The sequence below is a fragment of the Lutjanus erythropterus genome, chromosome 7, assembly GCF_056507025.1.
Source record: "Lutjanus erythropterus isolate fLutEry1 chromosome 7, fLutEry1.hap2, whole genome shotgun sequence".
NCBI lineage: Eukaryota > Metazoa > Chordata > Actinopteri > Lutjaniformes > Lutjanidae > Lutjanus > Lutjanus erythropterus.
Genome location: NC_139323.1, coordinates 37,904,073 through 37,928,473, shown reverse-complemented (window position 1 = coordinate 37,928,473; position 24,401 = coordinate 37,904,073). Strand labels below are relative to the sequence as shown.

The 24,401-nt window shown below is 41.3% G+C and overlaps 1 protein-coding gene across 1 annotated transcript in view; it reads right to left on the bottom strand.

Moving 5' to 3' along the window:
- kank4 (KN motif and ankyrin repeat domains 4) overlaps positions 1–18,756 on the bottom strand; it is a 97,866-nt gene extending 79,110 nt beyond the window's left edge. Inside the window, exon 1 of the mRNA XM_084723699.1 lies at positions 18,492–18,756. The gene's annotated coding sequence lies outside the window, so the exon portion shown is untranslated. The remainder of the gene's footprint in view (positions 1–18,491) is intronic.
- Between the last annotated feature and the right edge of the window lie 5,645 nt (positions 18,757–24,401).

Sequence of the window (24,401 nt, the reverse complement as noted above, 5' to 3'; positions counted from 1 at the left end):
GTGGTTGGAAATATGATTTGGAGGGTAAGATGATGGATCTCAGTTTCTCATGCTTCTGCACTGGAAAGCCACAACATCACAAGCATACATGGTTACCAGCACCTACGTTGTTACCGCAGTACCCCATGCAGATAGACTGGTGATGTCTGGACACACATATCAGATCTGGTCACTTACAGATAACAGTGCGGATACTTTGACCTAAAGATCTGGTTTAAGAAACAAATCTGATTAGCCTGCAGTCTGAACAAAACCTTTATCCAGCGCAGACAAGACACAAAGCCCCAAAGTAATAACTTTGAGATTGCATTATCTTGAAATGCTGACATATAAATGCTTGCAGCTCTTCCATTCAGTGTAAATAATACAGTACACCTGACTTCTGCATTGCTGTTCACTTATTGCACATTCCCCCAGGGCTGCAAACAAACTGCAGTCAGAGTTCGATTATTCTGTATTTGTTGATTGCATGCTCTGCTTCTGTCCTATGCATCCGTGTGCACTATGAATGTGTCGGTACGTCTGCACCCTTTCCGTGAAAATCTGAAACATTTATTACACTTGATGGTTAAAATAATTCACGGTGACAGCTGACCGAGCAAGCTAATTTGAACAGGAAAGCCTGCCCCGTCCGTTGTGAATGTGCAGTATGGCCAGAGATCGTAGTGGTGAGGAAACTAATTTGCTCTGAGGCTCAGTCTGGGCTCAGATGAGAGTTTCATTACAACACTAATGTTGCTGAGGAAATATGACTGCGGTGCAATGAAATACACTCCGTAGAATGAGTCTACTGGTGCTGCCGAAGCCCTCATTTAAGATGCCAAATATATCACGGATGCAGGTTCTGCTCTCTCACCCATCACCTCTGCCTCCTCTCATCTTCTTCGACTCTTGCTTTTTTTCCTGTCCTCAATCTTTCTTCCTCCCTCCTTCCCTTCCTCCATCTCTCTGCATCTGATTTGCTGGATGCAAAAAGAGATGCCTCAGTGTTTCAGGAACCCACTGCTGACTGATGGAAATATCTGATTTTGAGGCAGACATACAGGCAGAAAGGTAGATAGTGGGGAAAACATGGCCTCTGGAATGCTTTGCTGACATTCCCTCCCTCCTTCTCGAATCCATTCATTCCTTTATTCCTTTAATGTCTCTCTGCCGGGCCTCCCTATAGCTGACAGGAGAGAGGTGAGCTGAAAGGTTTCTGTCTCCCTCCTCCTCCCATCGTACCTCCCTCCTCCACTCCTACTCACCAAGAAATAAAGGTTCTAACTAGAACCATAAAAGAACCTTTTTATGTTTCTAGTTTCCACTTGGAACCGAAGTTCAACCTTGAACTAAGGCTTATACATATAACCATATGTGAAAGGTTTCACCCAGAACATCCAATGAGAGTGTCTTAAGGAGAACCCTTCTTTGGTGTAATGGTTCCATCCAGAACCCTCTCTCAAGGTCCTGTTAAGAATCTTTCCACATTTTAAGGGTGCTAAGAAGAAAACACCCCGTTTCTACTGAGAAACTTTTTATATTCCAAGGAATTCATCTAGAGCCCATTCAGAGGGTTCTACCAAGAACCCTCTTATATTCCAAGGGTTTTATCCCAATCCCACCAAGAGGGTTCTACTGAGAACCCTTTTATATTTAAGGGGTTTTATGTAGCACCCTCCCACGTGGTTCTACCGAGAACCCTTTTATATTACGGTAAAAACCCTTGACGAAAGAGTTCTTCAACATTTCACCAATCCTTGAAGAACTCTTTCTTCTAAAAAGGGTTCTTTGGATTAAAACAAAAGAAGACTTAACAAACTCCATCTTTAACAAACGGTTCTGGGTAGAACCTCAGCCCCTCAGGAGGAACCATTTTGGAACTCTTATTTCACGGAGTGACCTTATTTTTTTATTTGTCTCCAACCTCCCCGTCTCACTGCTTTTCTCTTCATTCACTTCTTCATCTATAAAATCAAGCATGAGGCCCCTCCGTTTCTTCTTCTCCACGTTGTCTTTCTCATTATAGCCGTTCCTCAGACGCTGCGTACAGTAAACACTCCATGGGATCCTATCTGTCTAGCAAAATGCTTTCTAGCAGCAGGATGAAAGGCATGCAGCACTGACTCTGAAATCAGGGGCTATCTGTTATCTGATTGGCTGACATGGCGAGCTGTCTGTGGATTTTAGTTACCGGGGAGAACAGGGAGATAATGGCACCATGTCAGCAACTTCTGGAGCTGCAGGGGCCAGGCGAAGATGGCAGTAGATAGGATGGGGCCAGTCATGGAGAAGTAATGTTTTGTCACAGTTTTTGTATATTTGGTCAAGAGATATTTGGATTTTAGTCTTTATTCTTCATAACTACACTCCAGGACTCATCTTTGGAACAGTATATCCAGGCTCTGCAAGCATCACTGCGAGGCATGGCAAGAAAAGATAAAGAATGAATGAAAATATGAACAAATACACATACCTACGCTTTTTCTCCAAAAATGCATGAAAGGGAAACTCTACTGTCTTATTATAAACTATTGAAATAAAATGTTGCAATTCACCTCCTCCTTGTTGCAATCATACAGCCACTGTCAAACAACAACTTGATTACTTTAAGTTCCCATGAAGCATCTAGCATCTAGTGCATATTGCTTATGGGTTTCCTGTAAAACAGACAGCTAGGGAGGGACTTGACGTGAATATTGTTTACATTAGCCAATAGCGCTGTGTGTTATGCCTTAACGCAGTACATGGATGTAGCGTAAAGAGGGAGAGCTGTCCGATTAGCTGATACTTCTCATACTGAGAGCTCCCGGTCGTAACACGACTGGACCAGGACCGAATCAACGGAGACCAGTTTGATGACTGGGAAGAGGCTACAGTATCAAAGTGATTTCCCAAGGGGGAGTCATGGCGAACCAAGCTTGGTTGGCTGTGTTACTTTAGTAACAAGTAAAGCCATCTTCCCATCAGGAAACTCTGCAAACAACCACGGTACTGTACTCCCTGTTTGTCTCGGAGGCTGCTGAGTCCAGCTCTGTTGTCTGCTAAAAGCACCTAACAGTTACGGTTTGCAGTTCTACCAGGAAACTCTGTCAATAAATAACCTAGAGATGATGCTGAGCAGTCAAAGGACATCAGAGGAAACAAGAAAATATTTTGTCCATAACGTATGATTCAGTTTCATGATATGATTCAGCTGCATGATAAGCAACAAAGTGTTTCATTTCAAGAAAATGTACTGGTGCCTCAGAGTGCAGGATGAGTCAACAACTGTTTTCAGTCATTTTCCAGGAACAGACAATGAAATACTGAATATCAGAAAACATCTAGAAATATGTGACAAAAACTCAGTTTTGACTCATGGGAACTTTAAAGGTTCTACATGAGCACTAGCATCTCAGCCCAAAACAAATGGGTGTGTTGGCCCACCAGACTGACAAATGCAGCAATTATACTTTGCAAATGACTGTAAAAGTACTCAAGTATTCAAGTATTCAAACTCAACAAAAACAAAGTAAGACTCACCAAAACCATCTAGTCTTTCTACTGCTCCAACAATCACCAGCTCTGGTTTGGTCAAAATAAACCCTTAATTCACTGAGTTAGATGTCAAAATATTCATCTGAACTCTGCAGCTCAGCCGGCAGCTGAGACCCCGACTGCAACGTATTCCCTGGAGGCAAATACGTCCATAAAAGAACATCCACTAAAAGTGCTTGTTTTTGCCACTGACAGGCTCACGTTGTTATTGAAAGTATCTTACAACATTATGGACAGATTTGATTTAAGAGTAAGATCCAGAAACAGCTGTCATATTGCTGTCCTCAAAGGCAACAGACTCCATTGACAAACACAGCTTTCTACTGCAAAATGAAAGAAAAGTTCCCACCAACATTGTCAAGAGCATTCTGAGCTAGATGTGTTGTAGAACACATAATGAAACAGCTTTTCTGAAACCTGAAAAGTGTCTTAAAAATAGTTTGTATACTCCGCTAGTCCAGCCAGGGGATCAAACTCATTCCTTTTCATTGATTTGTCGTACTGTCGAAGAATACAAATACAATATATTTAAAAGCAGGTTTGAGACATAGATATTTCAGTTCAGGAGCTAGATTTCAAAATGAATAATGGCTTCAAACACTGGGCCTTGATTGACAGTCGAAAGAGGCCTCCCTGATGATACAATCCTGCTGATTGGAGTCATTCATGGTGGGTGTGCCGGTTCAAGTGCTGCAATCTAGTCTGATTGTGTTACTGTGACACCTGCGCCTTCCCTCTCTCCCTCCTCTTACGCCTCTGACTCCCTTTTTAGAGACTCTGCAGTTGAGTACCACATAGTCAGAGGGCTGCCTCTTTCAAAGGACGCACGGTGGTTTTTGGGATACTGTGGGCTGCGAAGGATGCATCGAAGACCACGATTCTCAAATTGGCTCGGAATGGGACAATTCTTGGAATACACACTCGAATGGAAACAGCTCATGAATTAGGACACATTTGCAGTGTAGATGCTTTTTGCTTTGCCTGTCTAATTTTTCTAATGTTTGTAATTTTAAGCAATTTCTGTTTCTTTGCCTGCCTCTTACCTGATGCCTGCCAGCTGTGTATACTCTGCCTGCCAAGTCTGCTGTGTTTGTTTGCTTGATCCTGCCTGCCTGTCACCAAATAAAAGTGTTACCCTCCATAAACTGCCTTTTTACTAACATTTGGAACCTATTACCAGTTCTCAGCAAAACCCAGTTGTGAGCTAATGTCACACCACCTTTATATGTGAAAGCCGACAAAATTCAATTCATTAATTTTGTCCAATGAGAGAGGTTTCTGCCACAAAATGCACCTGGCATATGGAACCATTTTAATGGTCTCATGTTATGCCAGTTTTTGCTTGTTAAAGTTAAAATTCACCACTTTTTCATGGATGTCCAATCAGTGCTGCTGATAAATGTAGTCAATTGAGGCAATAAATTCCTCAGGGTGTGCTATATTGATCGAGAGAGCTGAGATCCCCTGCTGCAAAATCTGTTGTTGTTCTGGCACCATCGCTGTCAGAGTGATGGAGTTGGTGTTAAGGAATATCTACAGGCTATATCAGCTTGGGGTTTCTAGTCTCTGCCTCAAGGTAGCCAGGGGGTGTGCTAGATGACTTCATAGGTGTCAGTTTGCATACAATGCATCCTGGTACATGTAGGCACCATATGGCATGGCACAAGAGCTCAGCTTTCTCGGTCACTGAGGAATTTATCGCTTCAAGTGCCTCTTCCTGTGCCGCTCCATCTCTTCCTGTGCCGCTCCATCTTGCTCTGTGCTTCAGTAACTGTTGAGCAAGCTTGGTACCTGACAGCTTTCCTGTCCTTTTTCCTGTAGTTCGTAGTTTGTGTCTATGTTGAAAAGAAAAACACATTTTGACGATGGTTCGCAGAGCCACAAATAGTCATATCTCAGGTTAGCTAGCTAACTAGTTAGCTAATGATTGATGTAGATTAGCAAGCTAGCATTTACAGAGCACAACACTAGCTAACTAGCTAATGATTGATTTATTTTAGCAAAATAGTTAGCTAGCACTTTGCTAACACTAGCTTACTAGCTTACAGAATTCATTTATTTTATTTTGCATATACCTGTTTCTTGTAAAAACAGTCAGTTAGGAGGGGATTTGTCACAATAGCCAAAAGCGCTGAATGATAGTTGAATGACTGCTAACTTCAGTGAACTTCAAATTTGGTTTTCTTTTCAACATAGACAAGCCTAGCACGAAGAAGAATAAACAGAAGGGGAAAGTTGAACTAGGTTCCAAAAGGGGTGGACTTCACTACATTTACCATCAACACTGATTGGACATCCACAGACAAAGAGGGAAATTTTCCCTTTGAGCATATTTTGTTGTTTCACAGCATTACCTAAACCCTGTCTGGCATTTGTTAGCTCCCTTGTCGGTTTATTGAACATTCAGCAGAGGGAACAGTATTGACCAAAACTGTGTATGTACATAAGAATAGAAAACCACAGGCAAACACTCACTGAAGTGTCCGCCTGGTCCCTGGTGGGGAACGAGTGTTTTAGCAGCTCCAACAAGAAGCTGTGAGAAACTGAAATGTGCAAACGCGCACTCACAGGTGGAGGAGCAGACAGGGTTCAGGGCTCATTAAATCCCAGTCAGGCAGCAGATCCACTGAGGCCAAACACTCTGCAACACACACCAGAAAGGCCCTGACTGAGACACACACACACACACACACACACATATCTGAGAGCTCATAACCTAGTAGCTTACAAGCAACTGTATGAATGTGTCTGTGTCTGTGTGTGTGTGTCTGTGTGTAACACTGCATACTTGTGCAGTGTGATTTCACTCTCTCACACCACAAGAACAGAGTCAGTCATATGCAGCAGTGAGGCATTCATCTGTTGATCTACATTCCTGAGCTTCATGCAACCCATTAGTGCAAGCTATCTCACCCCAGTTAGTCTGAAAGATGGGAAGAACATCAAACGAGCTCCGTGCACACACAAATGCACTCTCCTACACCGAAAAAAAACCTCTTCTCCCCCCTCTACTCGTCATTTCTTTTCCACCTTTTCATCTTTGTTTCATCTCTGCTTCTCCTGTGCTCTTCTTTACTTCCATCACCTCAGATGTGTGTTTTAACCTCTGGGAAAGCAATAACTACCTAATAAACAACAGAGGGGTGTGTGTGTGTGTGTGTGTGTGTATGTGTGTGTTTGTGTGAGAGAGAAGGAGAGAGGATGGAGAAGAGAGAGCGTGCCATAAAGCCGATTTTCTCTTTGGCTTGCAGATGGGAGACATAAAACTTTCATTAGAAGAAATGAGTTGTCGGATAGAGAAAGCATGTGTTGAGGTTGTCCTGGGAATGAGGCTGGGGAGGTTCGGAGTAACAGACAGACACAAAACCATCACTCAGTACTCACAGGTGCACAGAGGCACACAAACAAGCACACCTGGATGAAACAATGCAATTTGAATAGCCTGAAAATAACTTGAAAACCTGCACACACAGTAAATGAATACAGCTAAATTGACAGCCTCAGCAGCTCCCAGGATCCCAAATGACCTTTAGATGAATGGCATCAGAGCCTAAATATATTCTGAGAGGAAGAGAAAGAAAGTTAAGAAGCGGCTCATGAAAGCAGCCAGTGACTCATTCACAAGTTCACAGGTTAGATGTTAAATATGAAAGCCTCACACAAACACACACAATCAAAACTGCACACACATCGACAAGTCTGCATCTGCAATTCTGCACCGCTGCTGCTTCTCTTCTTGCCGATAGCAAGCACAAGTCTGCTGGCACTGCAGCTCTGCAAGCGGATGATATCGGTTGTGCCTGGTTTGGGGTTTTGGCAGAGAGAATCTGTGTTTCTGTCTTCAGTGTGCATGTTCTGTTTGTTTTCTTGGTTCTGCTCGGGGTTTCTTTTTGTTAAAGGGATGTTTTTCCTTGGTTACCACTGGTCACTTGTTGACCAGTTAACTGGCATAAGGAAACATTGGATTACAACAGAAATGGGTCATAGAGACCACTACTAGGCTTGGATGGTATAAAGGTATTACAGTATAAGAGAGTATTAAGATTTGCTGTTTCTATTAAACAGATATGAAGATGCTGGATGGAGTGTTTTGTAGTGTGCAGGGCACACTTGTTGTCAAGGTGGTCCAAGCCATGAAAGACATTTACCACACACACTGTCCACGCAGAGGTCTCAGCATCGGCAGAGTTTCCACCCAGCCCCTCTGGAAGGTGCTAAGAGTTTCAGAGCCTGTACTGCCAGGCTCACAAACAGCTTCTTCCCCAAAGCTGTGGCTACCCGCTGAACACTACTAATGACTCTCTTTTGCACCGCTGCCATATTTTAATGCCACTGGCACAGATGCCATTCACAGCTGTATACAGCTAATGTTTTTTCACTACTGTATGTTTACAGCTCCATTACATAACTCACACTGACTACATATGTTGCTATTCTTGTGTCTTTATCTGTATTTATTTTATTTTATTTTATGCCATCTGTCCCTATGCACATCCTCCCCTGCATTGTGTTACAGACAATAAAGTTGAGTTGAACTGATTAATGTTCTATTGATTGACTAATCTATGAATAGACAAAACGTTTCAGCCCTGCATATATTTATCCTCTTTTCTTTTACTTTTGCTCAGTCTGTTGAACAAATTTTCAGAAATACAGTCCTAACTTTGGGACCAGTCTGCAGAAAAAGATAGCGGCGCTCTATTATGTGGGGAGCCAAAAAAGAAATCTGTGATCTATTTTCAACGCCAACCAAGATTTTCTAAACCACTGATTTGGTTTGATATAACAGTTAAATCCCTCAGACTTCCCACTTTTGTCCGGCAGCCGCAGTGACAATCACAGTCCTCTGTACTCTCACATAGTTGTGGTTTACCCACAATCTCTCCCTGTCACTCGCGCTGTCAGCAAGAGCAGTAGGAGGCAATGCAAATAGAAGACCACAGTCACTGAGTATGTGTGTAGGTGTATATGAGTTGTTGTCTAACTCTAACTAACATGGAACTGACTTATAATGTGTGTTTGTTGATAATTGAGGTCTTGTCACCCCCTGTAAGCATTCAATACAGCAGACTGGAGACTGGGGATTGACGATAATAAAACTCTTGTGAAAACTTATAATCAGACCTTGCAGGTGGATGCTGAGGTCAACATGGGACTGGTAATACTGACCAGCAGCACAACAAGTAAAAACAAGTGTTTGCAGACTAAGCAGCAAGACAGTATAGAGTGAACATAAGCAGACCTCCTTACAGAGTGCTGCAGGGGTGACGTATTTTTGTAGAAGTTAGCATCACTCTGGGTCTCAACAGAAAGCCAGTGGGATTTTCCCACTGGATTTTGGGTTGGTGCAGAAAATAACCTGTGTGGGGAACAGAAGTTTATGACACTTAACACATTTTGTTGAGAAAGACAATCTTCACAAATGAGCACCACTCTGGTGATTTTTGAAAAGTAAATGCAATCAGCAGAAGCAAATCGCTAACATTTGCTAAAAACAAGCTATACCACAGCTGTATGACTCCATGTTACCGCCAGTATGTGACTAGTGTTCGGAGTGATGACATTACTGTCCCTGACAATCTATGTAGTCTCATTTAGTACTAAGCACCTTTTTTAAAGGAACAACGCACAAAATATAGCCAGAATTTAAATTTTAAAACCTTCAGTGTGACTAAACATCATCAACAATATGAAGAAGTAACCATTACAGAGTTGTGTATTTTGTTGCAGAGATATCTACTAAAGGTTAGCTAACCATGCTAACTGGCTAGCAGCAGCCTGAATACATCTCAGCTGGGAGATGTATGCAAGCAGCAGGGTTGCTACCTTCACAAACTTTTTTAGTCTAGTAAATAAAACAAACACACAATGGCAAGAAAGGAAATATTTTAAAATTTTAAAAATATTTTTAGGTGTTATAGTCTACATTGACTTTTTCTCTTTTACGAAACTAAGATGAGCTTGTTTGAAAAACACTTTTTAAACTCAACAGAAATAAAACAAAACTCATCAAAAAGTCCTGGTTCATCTTTCCACTAATCAACAATGACCAACTCCCTGCTGCCTCTTTGATACCTGACATAGCTTTTGCTCTTCACACCTCTCCTCTCTCTATCTGCTGTCCTTATCGGTCCTGGAGTTCAAACCCTGGTCAGAGCCACTGTAAATAACCTTGGTACAGTATTTCCTGTCATCAGGCTGGCCTCTATTGGTCTCAGAGGGTGTGGTTGGTCCCAGTCCAGCTGTGTAAGCATAAATACAACCCTGTGCTACAAGCTGCAGGTTGGACCAAACTCCAGACTTTATCAGGCCCCTCGCTGCACAGCTAACTGAGCTAGCAGCTAGTAGGCTAGCTATAGCCAATTACAGCAGCAGTTAGCAGTTACTCTGGTGTTATGTTGCCCCCTTTGTGCTTGGAGTTACCTTTGACAGGTGACCATATTTTAAATCTCTTCGGTTTGGTTTCGGTTTCGGTTTGCGATTTCAGTTTTGGGCTCTTTCCTGCACCACTCTATTGCAATCTGTCCCATGCAATAAAAGTGCATTAGATATAAAATATGTTTAAGTGAGTGAAGTATCATATTTGAGTTCAGAAGTGGAACTCAAGTAGTCTGCAAGGAAAACAACACTCCCACAACCTTCACAAGAAGAACATCACAGTCAATATGTTTATACACCCACAAGCATCCCCAGTATTCAAATGTAGAGTCAGAAAGCCAAAGGTTATTCCAGGCTCAAAACACACAACAACAGCCACCCACAAACCCACACACACATGCATACACACACTCAACAAGTCTTTGAGTTTTCGCAGGGAGTGGTCACTTCCAACAACACTCAGGCAGGAAGTTCCTGCCTCCTGCAGCCAGCCAATTACAACACAGAATTTAGCGATGAAGGTTCCATTAAGGAAGTCACATGTCACTCACTGCACTCTTGACTCCTCTCTCGACAGACTCTGTTTTTTCCTGCCTGTCAATGCCAGGAACACATTAAGGAGCAGTGGTGGGGATCCAACGAAAGGAAACAATGCAAGGATGGACCCAGCTATTGTTCCTCAGCGTTACTCCTTGAGAAATGTCCGGTTGTGGTGTTTTCTTTTTGGCTGAGCTGCAGTGCAGAGCCTTGTTTTAAGTTCTACCTGAAAATCTGGACGTATAAATCACGCCTCTGATCTTAGCTCACTGGAAACTGCATCCTGACCCTTGACCTTTAAGGAGCACAGTGGGGTTTACATGTTTCAGCTCAATGACTAAATCACAAAGAAGGTCTGAGGTAGTTAAAAATAAAAAAAGAACAGATACTATAGATAATCCCCAACTGTGAATATGCTATCATCTCATAAGCTTTGGCGATGTTTTAAAAAAGCTTATTTTTTTGTGCATTGAAGGAAACATCTGAGCTTTGGGAGTTTGCTGCCAACAGTTTTAATCATTCTGTTTCCTTTCTGTTCGCATTTTAAACCTTTTCACAAGGACGATTCATTTCACTTATGATGCAATTACAATGCAATAATAAAGATGAGTACTTTATGAAAAAAAAATAGAAATAAAACCAACTTTGCTTGCCTTAGAAAATGGTTGACAGTCTTGTGAAATATACTCAGTTAATAGTTAATGTCCTAAACATGCAAAGCCAGTAGTACAGTCTTTTAAAAATGTATGGGTTTGTGAGAAAGTTAAAACCAGGGCTGGTGTCCCCCACCCAACCAGAAGCCACAGAACAAGGGAAACCCTCAGAGCTTGCATTGTTCTTCCATAGCTCCCCTCAGCGATGACCTGCAGCCCACCTCAGTGACCCTCATCTAGCCAAACTCACCCACTCAAACATCCATAATGGAAACTCTAATCCTGTTGTTGAGCTCAATAACAATGCAAAACTATGCACAACATAACCAACTGTTTGTCAAAGACTGGACTGATTTCCAGAGGTATACAGCATGTCACTGTAAGATATTACATGCTGTTAACCTATGAGGTGTTTGACAACTGTCTAGGTAGGTTTTTTTCAGATCTCAGTCAGATACTGGTATTGTTCTGACAAAGAGTTGAAAGAAGAATCAGATAAAAAATGTCACAAGAAACATGAGGCAAGAAATTTAAAAGCATCGTCTTCGAAAAGGTTTCCTTCATCACTCTTGATGAATGCGTAGCTGAAGAATAGCTACACTTTCTGACTGATTTTGATTTATTGGTTGCAATAAAACTGAAAAATATGGGGCTTTATCCACTGAAACCCTGTGCCTACCCATGGTCCTAGCCAGCAATAGAGCTGCAATAATGAATCAATTAGTTGTCATTTTTTGATAATCAAATAATTGGTTTTACGCAGATAAAAGTCAAAATACTCTAATTCCACCTTCTTAAATATGAATATTCTCTGGTGTCTTTACTCTTCTTTCACAGTAATCTGAATATCTTTGGACAAAACATTTGAGGATGTCATCTTGGGCTTCAGGAAACACTAATCAACATTTTTCTTCATATTCTAGACCAAACAACTAATTGATTAATTGAGAAACTAATCTACAGATTAGTCATTTGTTGCAGCCTGAGGCTGTAGCCTGTGGCTTTTCAAATGATTGAACATTTGGTTTTGGTGTTTGGTTACATGTTGTGCTAAAAAGCTTTGAAATCCAGAAGTCAAAGGGGTGATTGTGATCAATAGGACTATATTTTTCCCCTGTACCCAGGCACAATTAAGTCTGTCTGATAAAAGACATCATGCAAAGACACAGACTGACTCATTAACATGTAAAATACAACAAATGGTACATTTGATAACAGTGTAGCTCACTGACAGATCAGCTGCACTGGACTGTCACTCTATACTGCAGATTAAAAGAGGAAACTGCCATAATCAGTTTTTGCATCACCATTTTCATTTTTACTGCAAAATCATGATGATTTTCTCACATCTGGAGATTTATAGATCAGGGCATCTCTGCACCACGACACTATTTCATTACAATGCTGTTTTGTCACATATTTTACCTGTATATAAAAAAATGCAGCTTCTGCAATTTGAACATTGCATTTGGCCATGTTGGGAGTTCAATAATATTTTGATTAATTGTGCAGTCAGTAGTAAGCCACTTTTGTTCTGCTTTTTTCTAGCAACTAAATTAAACAACAGGAATGCACAGTATAAGTTTATAACACCACAAATGAGCAGTTTAAATGTCTACAATGAGAAGAAATCAATCTTAACCTACATAGTAGTAGTTAAATGCTGTAGACCGATGAGGTGGGTCCTTGTCAGATGTTCATTTGAATGACAAGAATGGCTCAAATTGGTTCGCCAACAACACCAAACTGGTGGTTCAAATGGGTTCAGACTATGCTGTGTACAGATCCAAGCCAACTAACATTCCTTTAAACACAAAATGTGCTTTCAGAGCAAAGAAAAGAAATCTGCCTACCTTGGCAACGACTTCAGTGCAGGCTGGCTACTGTCCAAAAAATGGGCTGGATCCACCTCAGCCACAACAAACTCATGAATTGTCAGGAGCCAAAGTGCTGATGTCTACAAAATCTTCATTTTGTAAGAGGTAACATTTTCTCCATGGATCCACATTTCTATTTTCATACTTTATCCTCTACCTTTTTCTTTATATCTTTAATCTTTCTTTGCTATGGACCACAGGTCTGAAACTAAGTAAATTAATACAGTACTAAAATAAATTTAACATCCCCAGTGGGGGATCATGGACTTGCTTCTGTTCCACATTTATGACTCTATGCTGAAGGACCTCTGTGATTAAGAATTAAAAAAAAAACCTTGAAAAACCTTTTTTACCATTTTTTTTTTTTTATTCACACCAGTGACAGACGTGGCCACAGGAATTATGTTTTCAGGTCATTCTTGAGAACGTGATAACTCAGGAACGCCTTGGGGGAATTTCTTCAAACCTTGCACAAATGACCACTCAAGAATGAACTGAATATTTTATACGGTGGCCAGCAAGAGCAAACGCACTGTAAATACAGAAGCGCGCTGCATATAGGAAAACAAATGCAAAAGGAAAACGCTGCAAGTACAGAAATGCGCTGCAAATAAGAATTACAAATGCAAAACTCCAACTTTCCTCCAACCATAACTTGCATTTTTTTTCTTATATGCAGCTTGTTTGCCCTTGTCAGCCACCGTAGTCAAAGGTCACGGTGACCATGACTCAAGAATTTATATGCCAAGTATGACAAAATTACACACAAATATCCAAGAGGATAAAATGACGAGGTGATGACATTTTATATCCAAAAGGTCAAAGGTCAGCTTCACTGTGACATAAGCTCTCTACCAGTCCTCTGTAAACATTCTCTAAGTTAGACAGCATGTTTCTCACTGGAAATTATTGAATGGAATCACACATTTGTAAACACTTAATACCCTTTTTTTTAAAATTCCTTCAAAGTTACAGGTCAATATGGTGGTAAGTTCTATATTAAAGTCTTAACTACACACATTATATGAGTCTGGACAGACATGGACCTAAACTGTAACTTTTGACAGCTCTGTTTTATACAACCATTGACAGCTGACTTCTCACTCCGCTAAGGGCCGCAAGTGATCGACAACTGCTTCAATTTGGAAACTTGTTTCAGTCAGGTTGACTGAATGTGGAGGTCATGTTAATGTTGGTGGAACAAATCTCTGCTGGTTGCATCTGGCAGTTGAGGCACTGTAGTAGGTGCTTCACCATCTGTTGCATTTTCTGCTGAGTGCACTTGTCTAGTTAGGAATGTGCGCAAAAGTGTTGGATAATTCAATTAATCATTAGGTTACTGAGTAAATTTCTCCTCTCACGACTACCTGTTCCCCAGAAACCCATTTGAGGACCACAGAGACAATTTAGCTGAACTTGTGCAAAGCCCCACTGTTTTTTAAAGTGGAACAGTCTGTGGGAAGCTGTGGTTTGCAGAGCAGATGTGCTGCGGGCACACAGTATACACAAACACACCTCTGGCTTAGTGTGAACTCGCCCTTCTGCTGACACTGATAGGAAGGAATACACCTCTAGCTTTAGCATGGCGAGGAAGAGAGGGAGCTGTGAAAGCATGGCACATCTGAGGAACAGTGTGTCAACAGAGAATGAGATTAGTAGTGCTATCCCTAGGCGTTCGCTCAGCTGGTGTGTGTGCGAGTGTGTGTGTGAGCGTGCTGACTCGTGGCTCTCGTGTATCCGTGTGTGTTCTCAGCGAGGGGTTTTTGGCTTCTTTGACTGACACAGGCAGAGAGTTTAGGGAGTCCCTCTCCCTCCCACAGCAACGCTAAGAAGCCCTAAAGCTCCTTAGCCCAGGCTCTGCCACTTGTTCGATGAAAGAACGTCTATCTGTGGAGATGAAACAATAAAAAAAAATCCAACCTGCGTGGCTCAATCTCAAGCACACATCCAAGGAAGTGTTTTTGAGAGCTCTCGCACATCCTCGCTGATTCTCTCTTTTTCTAGCTTTGTTTTGTCTTTGATGGGGATTATTTGGTTTGGTAAGAAACTGAACACCTTTATCCCTTTGAGCAATCAACTTAGCACACACACCCGCGCTGTGTGGGCCAACAAAGGCATTTACAGGTTCAGAGGAGCCTTAGGAGGAGTCAGTGGATGTGAAAGTCTGGAGAATATGAACCACATGGGAGCACCGGGCGTTCGGCCAGTCGAGACACAGCACAGACCAGCATCGACTGGCACCGGCCAACTTCACACACACACACACACACATACACACACCATGCACATTATCTCAGCTCTCGTTTGGTGAGAAAACAACCTGCCACACACAGCTCTAGACGTGCCAGACCCACACACATCACTACAACAGTGTTTGTGTGAGAGAATCGTGTCGCGTGTGTGTGAGTGTGCCCTGTTGTTTCTTAGCCGATGGCTATCTTTAGAATAACAAATTCGAATAATTAACATCATGACCATCACATAAACTCAGACAACTCGACCAGAGTGGTGTGTGTTTATTCAGTGTTTGAGGGGAGAAAGGGGTAGCATGTTTAGCCGTTCACCGTTCTGTGCTTTGCTTTGCATAAGAGCAGCCGTCCCAAGATGCTCACTGGAGTGGCTACAGATTCTGGGTGGGCCCTGTGTGTGTGTGTGTGTGTGTGTGTGTGTGTGTGTGTGTGTGTGTGTGTGTGTGTTTCTGTGCTTCAATACACTTTCCATCAGATTAAACCGCTAAGCCTTTCGTATACCTAAGGCTTGGTCCCTGGTTTCCACTGCAGGACCAAACGGGGCTACTTTTCTATTCATGACATTTAGTTTACCCCAGAAAATTCAGTTCAGCTTTGTTTTTCCTTCTGCAGGTAATTTGATCAGAGATGCATGCTAACGTGCTCGAAAAGGCAACGCTAACATTCTGATGTTTAGCAGGCACACAAGGTAAACAAAATAAAATTCACCAAAAACATCTTGGCTCATCTTCCCGCTGCTCCAACAATCATCAGCTCTGGTTTGGTTGAAATAAAACCTTAATTCATCATGTTAGATGGGAAATGTTCTGGCTCGACACACTGCTCCTCTGATGTCCAACCACCCTTTTGCTCCTCCCCCGAGTTCTATTTTTATAGCTACTGTTGTAAATTAAGTGTTTATTTTGACCAAACCAGAGGTGGAGATTGTTGGAGAGGTGAAAAGATGAGCCAGGATGTTTTTGGTGAGTTTGAATGAACATGACGATGCTAGCTAGTTAGCTAGATTTGCTAACAGTTATCTAAGACAGTGAGGTGACTATCATAAGGCCCTATATCCAAAACAAACAGAACATACTAACAAAAATATGAACTAAGTTCACAAAGTTTGTGGACAAAGGTAATATAACACCATTGACAAAAAATATACAAAAATGCAACTTTTAACACAGATATACGTCAGTAGAAAGAAATGTACTATATTAACCAGATTAGTTTAGCATGTTAGCATACTAACATTTACTAATTAGCACTAAACTATTGACTGTAAGAAAAAGACAGACAGCACGTCTCCATGTCCTCCAACTGTACAAAAAATTAAGGCAAAAGACCTCAGATACTCATGTATCTCTTTGTATAGGTCAATAAACACAAAGTACAACTGAGTCTTGACAAATAAAAATTTTGAACTGTTGATAGCAGTTCATCCTGAGGGGCATGAATGTTTGCATCAAATTTCGTGGCAAAAAGTTAAGGGATCACCAAAGTCAGCAGGATTCCTCCGCTGAGGATCATAGATGTCAGTACCAAATTTTATGGCAATCCATCCAGTAGTTGTGATCTTTCAGCCTGAGCCAAAGTGGTGGATGAACTGACAGACTGACTTACACCACCAATCCCTTCAGCCACTTTTTAATTAATCACAAATGTATAATTTTCATGCTGTCAAACTGTGCAGCTCTGCTTTATCTTATGTTAATATTTTACCTGTAATTCATGTATTACAAGCTTTTGTAGCAAATTCTATGAAACTTGGGATTACAAAACCTTCTTAGATCACTCTGGATAACCTTAAAAGTTCATGGGTGGCGAGTGGGAAAAAAAGGCGGTTTTGCTTGTTTTCATTTCCTGAAAAGTTGACATTTCACAGACGCACGGTGCCATCAGACAGTGTCTATTTGCAAATCACACATCATGGCATCATTACACTGAGTGCCTCTAACAGCCACCAGCATGTGAGCCAGTATGACTCACCTCTCTGCACCTCCAAAGAAATCACACGGACACACACACAGATACAAATATAAACACATACACACGACGGGGGACTGTACACTAATGCGGGTCAGACATTTCTCTGAGGACAGTGTGTTTGTTTGTGAGTGTGTGTGTGTGTGTGTGTGTGTGTGTGTGTGTGTGTGTGTGTGTGTGTGTGTGTGTGTGTGAATAACAATGTGCCCTTTAACCTGAGCATGCATGGAGAGTTCTTAATGTCAGTGAACGCAGCATAAAACACACGCGCGCACAATGTGACACCCTGTAAACAAGCCCTGTGTAACCAGAACGCTTTGCTTTTTTAATGTTGTGTAGCTGCGGTTAGCAAACCAACCATGGCCGATGCTCTGTGGCAGGCGAGCAGAGCACTGACCAAGACTAACTGTGAATACATGCGGACCATAAAAGATCAGAGATACAGAGAGACAGGGAGGGTTTGCATCTCAGAAAAAGAGAGGTTAGAAAAGGAGAGATGCAGAGTGAATGCTTGCAGATCGCTAAGAAGCAACCGTGCAAAAGTTGCATACATGATCAACCTACCAAAAACAGCCATCACTTGTTATTTCATCCCTGCTCCATCCACTGCCTGGTTAGCGTCCTCTCTACAGTATTGTAACCATATGCATATGTTCATGTGTAAGGCTCCAGCTGAAAGACATTAGTCAGGCCAGAAGGGAATTCTACTGAAACCTGGCCCAGCTAACAAAATGCTTCAGAGAGGGGATCAACTGGTATAGAGAGACGTAAAAGACAAACAGACAGGCAGCAAGAGATTCCCATTGTCAGAATGTTTGTACATGCGTGCACAAATACGTACAAGCACGCCTCACACTCAGTATCTGATTATGACAGAGATGCAGAAGATCCCAAAGCTCAAGCAAAAAGAAAAAAAGAAAAAGAAACATCAGCATAAAGAGAGAGAAAGATGATAAAAGCTCATCATGGCATGTCTGCAATGTACAGTATAGATGTGTGCTGGTTTGAAAATGTAAATTCAGTTCCAAATATATCATTATAAAAAGTGTACTGAGACAGAGAGGAAAGAAAATGGAAATACAGGGTGCAGGATAGTAGCAAATAAATAGTATTAAAAAAGAAATAGCAAAAAGAATGAATGAAAATAATAAATCAATAGCTGAGAGAGGATACCTGAAGAAAACAGGGTAGAAGAGGAGAGGGTGCATAAAAAATGAACTAGATAAACAGGTGAAAAGGAAAGAATGAGAGCAAAATAAAGAGAGAGAAACAGAAAAATAAAGTGCAGACCACATCGAATCTTGCCTTACCTCTGCAGATGCGTGTGGTATCCTTTGGGACAAAAATCGTAGTGGGGAGAAAACTTGAGCTTCAGCAGCACTGCTGCTGCTAGATCCCCACTTTCTAGCTCTTTCCAAGGTAATAACGTGCACACACTACGTGAAGCTATCAGCCCAAACTCTTCAGTCCACCAGGACGGTATTGTGTCTGCCTGCGTGGGTTTCTGTAAATGTATCCTAGATGGTGATGAATAGTGGTGAGTGAAAGGAGAATACTACGCTAGAGGGCAGACAGACTGACTGAAACAGGAGAGCAGCAGAGAGCAGACTGAGTAGGATGGAGCAGCTACAGCTTCCTAACATCAGAGCGGCTGGGCTGGATACACCCACCTCCTCAGCATGCATCAACTGCGAGTCGCTCAGATGCTCTAAAGTATGCAGAGAAAGAGAGGGAGACCAATCCTACGTGCAGCCCGAGATCTGATCTGATCTGATTTATGCACATATGCATGCGAGGTTATGCACACATGCATACACTCATAAAGGATCTCATTAACCCCCTTTTCACTCACATGCACACGCACACTCACAAAGCTACCCTCTCGACTGAGCACAGCCTGTGTGAGATGTCTGCCGGGGCTTTCAGAGTAAATAAATAACCTAGATGATGGCAGAGCAAGGCAATAACAACCTTCATGGCAAAAACAGCCCTTAATGAGGTGAATTTTAGGACCGGCAGTAACTTTCCTTCAAGTTTAAGAGCTGGAAAAAAGTAGTTGACTAATCCCGTGGTTCCCAATCTGTGGGTCTAGACCCCCCGAAGGGGTCTCGCAAAAACCCTCTTGTAAAACCCTGGAAATTTTTGCCTCTTGAGGGCTCTGAAATCTTTCAAATAAAACAATCTACGAAGCAAGAATCCCTCCGACATCCACACTGAGGCCATAACCTGTGATGAGGACTCACATTTAAACATCGCCTACGTTTATCGTGATTAATTCAGCGACCGACAGAAGATTTCACAAAACTTTTGATAAATATTTAAAGTAATTTATTAAGAAAAAATGTCTCCAGCTTTGATTTGCAGCATTTCTCTGTTTTAATGCCTTGGAAATTAAATACTCTTCAGTTTTCAGCTGTAGGAGATAAAACTATTGAATCAAAACTCACATTATATGAAATACATGTGTTTGCTTTCTTAGAGAATTAGATGAGAGGATTGATACCATCTCATATCTGTATATGAAGCTAAAGCTGACAGCTAACAAGGAATATGCTAGTCTAGTCCAAAGGTAACATAATTATCAACATATATCTTGTTTGTATAATCAATACATAAACTAAAGTGCAAAAACATTAATTTGACATTTTATGGGGAGTTATAGGTCGGACTAACCCTAAACCAAGATATACAGTATATACCATGTTAATAAGTGAGCTTTAAAGGTGGTGGTAGATGGATTTTGCTGGAATTTGCCAGGCTAGACAGTTTCCTCCTGTTGCTAGCGGTAGCATCATATTTATTGTGCAGGTGTTAAAGTGGTAGCAATCTTCTCATCTGATTATGAGCAAAATGTTGAACTTTTCCTTTAATCTATTAATCAAAAAATGACAGGAATGAAAATAACTGTTAGTCGAACCCCTAATAATTAATAATAAATGTGCTAGCATGGACTATTTGCACGTGAGAGTCCCAGATTGTTGGAGTCAGAGTGATTAAATGGTTAATAGCGTTGCTAAACTCTGTTGACCTGCAAAAATTAGGCAAAAAAACCCAAAAACCCTTGCATGCATGTGTGTACAGAGGGGTTTGTTGTTGGGAGGTAAATTGAAGTAGAGTTCAGGACATGCTTCTCATTCTTGGAGTGCACCGTTGCCTGTCGCTCAACATGCCTTCATTTTCCCTCCAGTGCTCCCCTCCAAGGTGGGTGGAAGGTGGAGGGGGGGTTTGTGTCATGGGCCAGGGCTCTGCCACACCTCCAACCTCTGCTGCTCCGGCCCTGAGAGCTCCGCGACTCCTGGGACAAAGCCTGCCCTTGATAAAGCTCAATGCCACTGCTCAGAGGACGGAGAATGGTCCTCATTACTACCACAGGTTAGGGGTTAAATTCTTCATGGATCACCCAATAGGGAGCAATATCTCTGAAATGCTTGCATTCACAGCAGGGGCGGTTTGCCCAGATTACAAGGAGAATATGCAGAATTTGTCAGTTGCTATTTGTAACAATGACTCTCGTTCTCACGATATGAAATACCAATGCACTGGTTTGGTAAAACGTCCGGAACACAGCAAAATAATGAGAATATAAGAAAATACAGGCAGACGCAAACAACGCCACACGCTTTACGTTGGTCTTGTGAGTTCTAGTAGGAATTCACCATCAAAATCCCTGTGAACTCTGTGTGACCTTGCAATTTTGTCCAATTACCACAACTTTTCCTAAAATTTGACCAACCGAGTTCCACCGAATGTCATACATGTACTCCTCAGTGATTTGACTCAATTTTTATTATTCACATTTTTTAAAAACTATATTTTCTTAAATTTTGTCATGGGTACCGAAAAGAGCACAAGGTCATTGTGATTGACATTTATCTGTGCACTTTTGTATTTCATAGTTGGGTGTTTGCTGTGACTGAGTACGAGCTCCAAAAAGATGTTGTGTCTTTGTGGAATACCTCCGAGTGCACTTTGTTATTTACAGATGAATTTTGTGTACATTTTGTTAGAATTTTTGTGATCCTGAGCCTTTTTGGTAAAGTTACTTAGAACAGGGGTTCTCAGTCTTTTGTGACTGAGGGCCCACTTCTGATTGCCTTACATTTCATTTAAAAAAAAAAGCCTAAAAACATTGCAACATTCGTAACAAATTTTTAGAAAAGCTGCCATGAAATTGGGCATTTTAAGTCGCCACAATCCCAAAAACAGCCCGCAAAATCCAGGAAGGACTAAAAGGGATTACTGTTATGAGAATATACATTTTTTTTTTGAGGAAAATCCTGCATCGTATGCTTTTAAAGGCAGACAGTTCACCCCCCCCAAATCAATAATACGTATTTTTTCCCTGGCCTGTAGTGCCGTTTATCCATCTAGATTTTCTCTAGTGAGTTGCAGAGTTTTGGAAATATCAGCTGTTTTGATGTCTGCCTTCTCTCCAGTATAACAGATCTAAACAGCACTCAGCTTGTGGCGCTCAAAGCACCAAAAAATACATAAAAAAAAAAAAAAAATCAAAACCAACATCTCTTTCCAAAAATAAAAATATGATTCTTGTTTTTCCTTTAATCAGTGGTTTAATTTAGTCTAACGATGGAAAAAGTCCTCACAAGTATATCAACACATTACCAGGGTAATGCCCACCACCACTCCATTGCTCCAGTGACCACCTTCTTGCATCCAGTGTGTAATGTAATATCCAGTCAAATACAGGGCCTCGTGTTGACTTCACAGTGTAGTATACAGCTGAGGAAATCGGTGGAAGGATCTGCCTCGCTCAGAGTAAAGACAAAAATGCTCCCCTTGAGAAACAACGTTATCAGGAGGTGAGGAGGGACGTGAAACACAGTAATCCCTTTTTATAATGCATCTCCTGGTTAGGCTTTAGATGGGATGTGAGAGAACATTACACCCCACCACCAGCCCTGCTTGTTAAATCTGGATAAATTACCTGCTGGTTATTACATCTATAATGAAATCTGTTTCATTAGGCAGCTATTAAACATCATATGTGGGCTTTAAAGATAATTTCAGACCAATTTAAATGAGGCACTCATTTAGTGAAGAAATTTACTGTTTGAGCAACCCACAGCTGGAGACCGCAAAGATAACATATTCTGAGGATGGTGATGGTGATTGCATGGTGTAGCTCCATCACTACCACAACTGGGAGTACTACAACCCCAAACTACTCCCATCCACTACTGTATCAGCATCCCCACTGCAACATCACTTCGTCACCAAGCCAGAAAATAGAGTGCATCCTGCAAGCTGAGGAACAGTATCTCTCATGTCCATCGATACATCTCTGCTGCTGCTGACCAAGCAGCCACTCTGCAGCAGCAGCAGCAGCAGCAGAGCTTCGTCCTGCAGACATACTGACAAATGCCTTTAAAGGAGAAACGACACACCTGTCATTCTTGTTTTGTTTTTTTTGTGCTGCATTCAGGTGCTGCGACCCTCTCTCCTCGTACGACAGTAACATCACTCTGTAGCCCTTATTCAAATCAACACACTACAACTGATGCACATGAGCCGAAACGGAGGATAAATAGGCTTCTCTCGCGATAAGCCTTTCAGGCACGTTTCGGTTTATCAATTCAAGGAGAAAGCTGAGAAATCGTAAATAGTATCTTACCGTTAAATTCGTGGAAGGATAGCCTCTGCTGACTGTCAGATGAGGAGATGCTCCAGTGGAAGTGAGAATGATGCTGGACAGTTCAGACTCCATTTACATGGACAATGTCGCCCCCTGTCGGTGACAGTGGAAACTACCCGTAACAGCCGTTTCTAACAGTTAGACTGTTTTGAATCGTGTTTTTACGTAAAGAAACTGTCTGTATAAAGTGTGTTAGAGAGCACATTTTGCTACAATAGTCGTTAATAAGATTTTTTTTCCCCCCTTTTAAATCTACGGGTTCTGTTCCGCAAAAAAGTCAACAATCAAGGTAGCATTAATACAATTGCACTTCCGCTTATGATGTTCAAAATAAAAGCCGATTTCCCCCCGGAAAGCAATAATAACAATAACAGCCTATCACACCAGGCTCTCGTATGTAAATTGTAAAACCAAACTGCTGTTAAGTCTGTGTGAATGTAAATTATTTTTTTTAATGTTCTTGCCAAGGGTTATGGGTTGAATATTTCTTTTCTGGCTAATTAATCAGAATCAGAAAAGGGGAACTGGGTCACCCTACAGCTGCTCCCATTCAAGAAAAGAAAATATAAATAGAGAAATTATAAGAAAATAGAAAAATATATGTAAAATTTTAAAAAGAATCCATCATATTACAATAAGAAAAAAATTGCAAACATACGTAAGTAAATATGAACACTTAATTAAATGAGAAGTTTATGTACTATGTATTCTATTTTTTATCGATTTTCATGTATTCTATTTTATTCTCATCTTATTGTTATTGTTACAATGCCGATTTTATTTTCATATTATCTAATATTCATTCTGACAGTCAAACTGCAAGGAACACAACTTCCTTTACAAACGTTTTTCAGAGATTATAGGATTCACTTGCAAACAGCTAATTCTTCACTTTTACTTTGAAGGAAAAATCTACACTACCACTGTCGATCTAACTTGACGCATCTTAGTAAAGGACTACAAATATGGCTTCTGAAACTGGGCAGAGGGGCCTAAATTGAATAGGTGGCTTACTATAAGCCTGAAGTCTGGAATGTAAATCTTTCTGGTTATATAATTTTACATACGTCTACCCAGATTTACAAGTTTTATGTATACGTCTGAAAAACCTTTAATATCACAGATGGGTGATATTGGGAGGTTTTTGTCGTCAGTTTTGGTGTCGTGTCGGCGTTTGACCGGCGGTGAAGCAGCCAGTGGGTCTTCAGCAGGAAAAAGCGCCAACTTCTGCTGCACCGACTGAATCGTCAAACAGTCTGTAAATGGCTCTAAAGCTGGATATTCCGAGAAATATATTCAACTTCAGTTTGGAATGACGCGTTCAGGTAAGAGTAAAAACGCTGTAGACTCTGTTTGCATTTGAAGAGTTGGCTTTCTTTCAGTGAACTGTTATAAACGGCGTGTTGCCTGCTCTCTCCTCCCACTTCTTCACCGCACCGTACCGTTTTGACCCAGTTTTGTCGCTGTGTTGTGTGCAAAGTGCTCAACAACACCAGTTTACTGTGCGCTGTTTGCTGCTCCTAACCTACTTGTCAACACTAAAAAGATAACGGTTGCTAACCTGAAC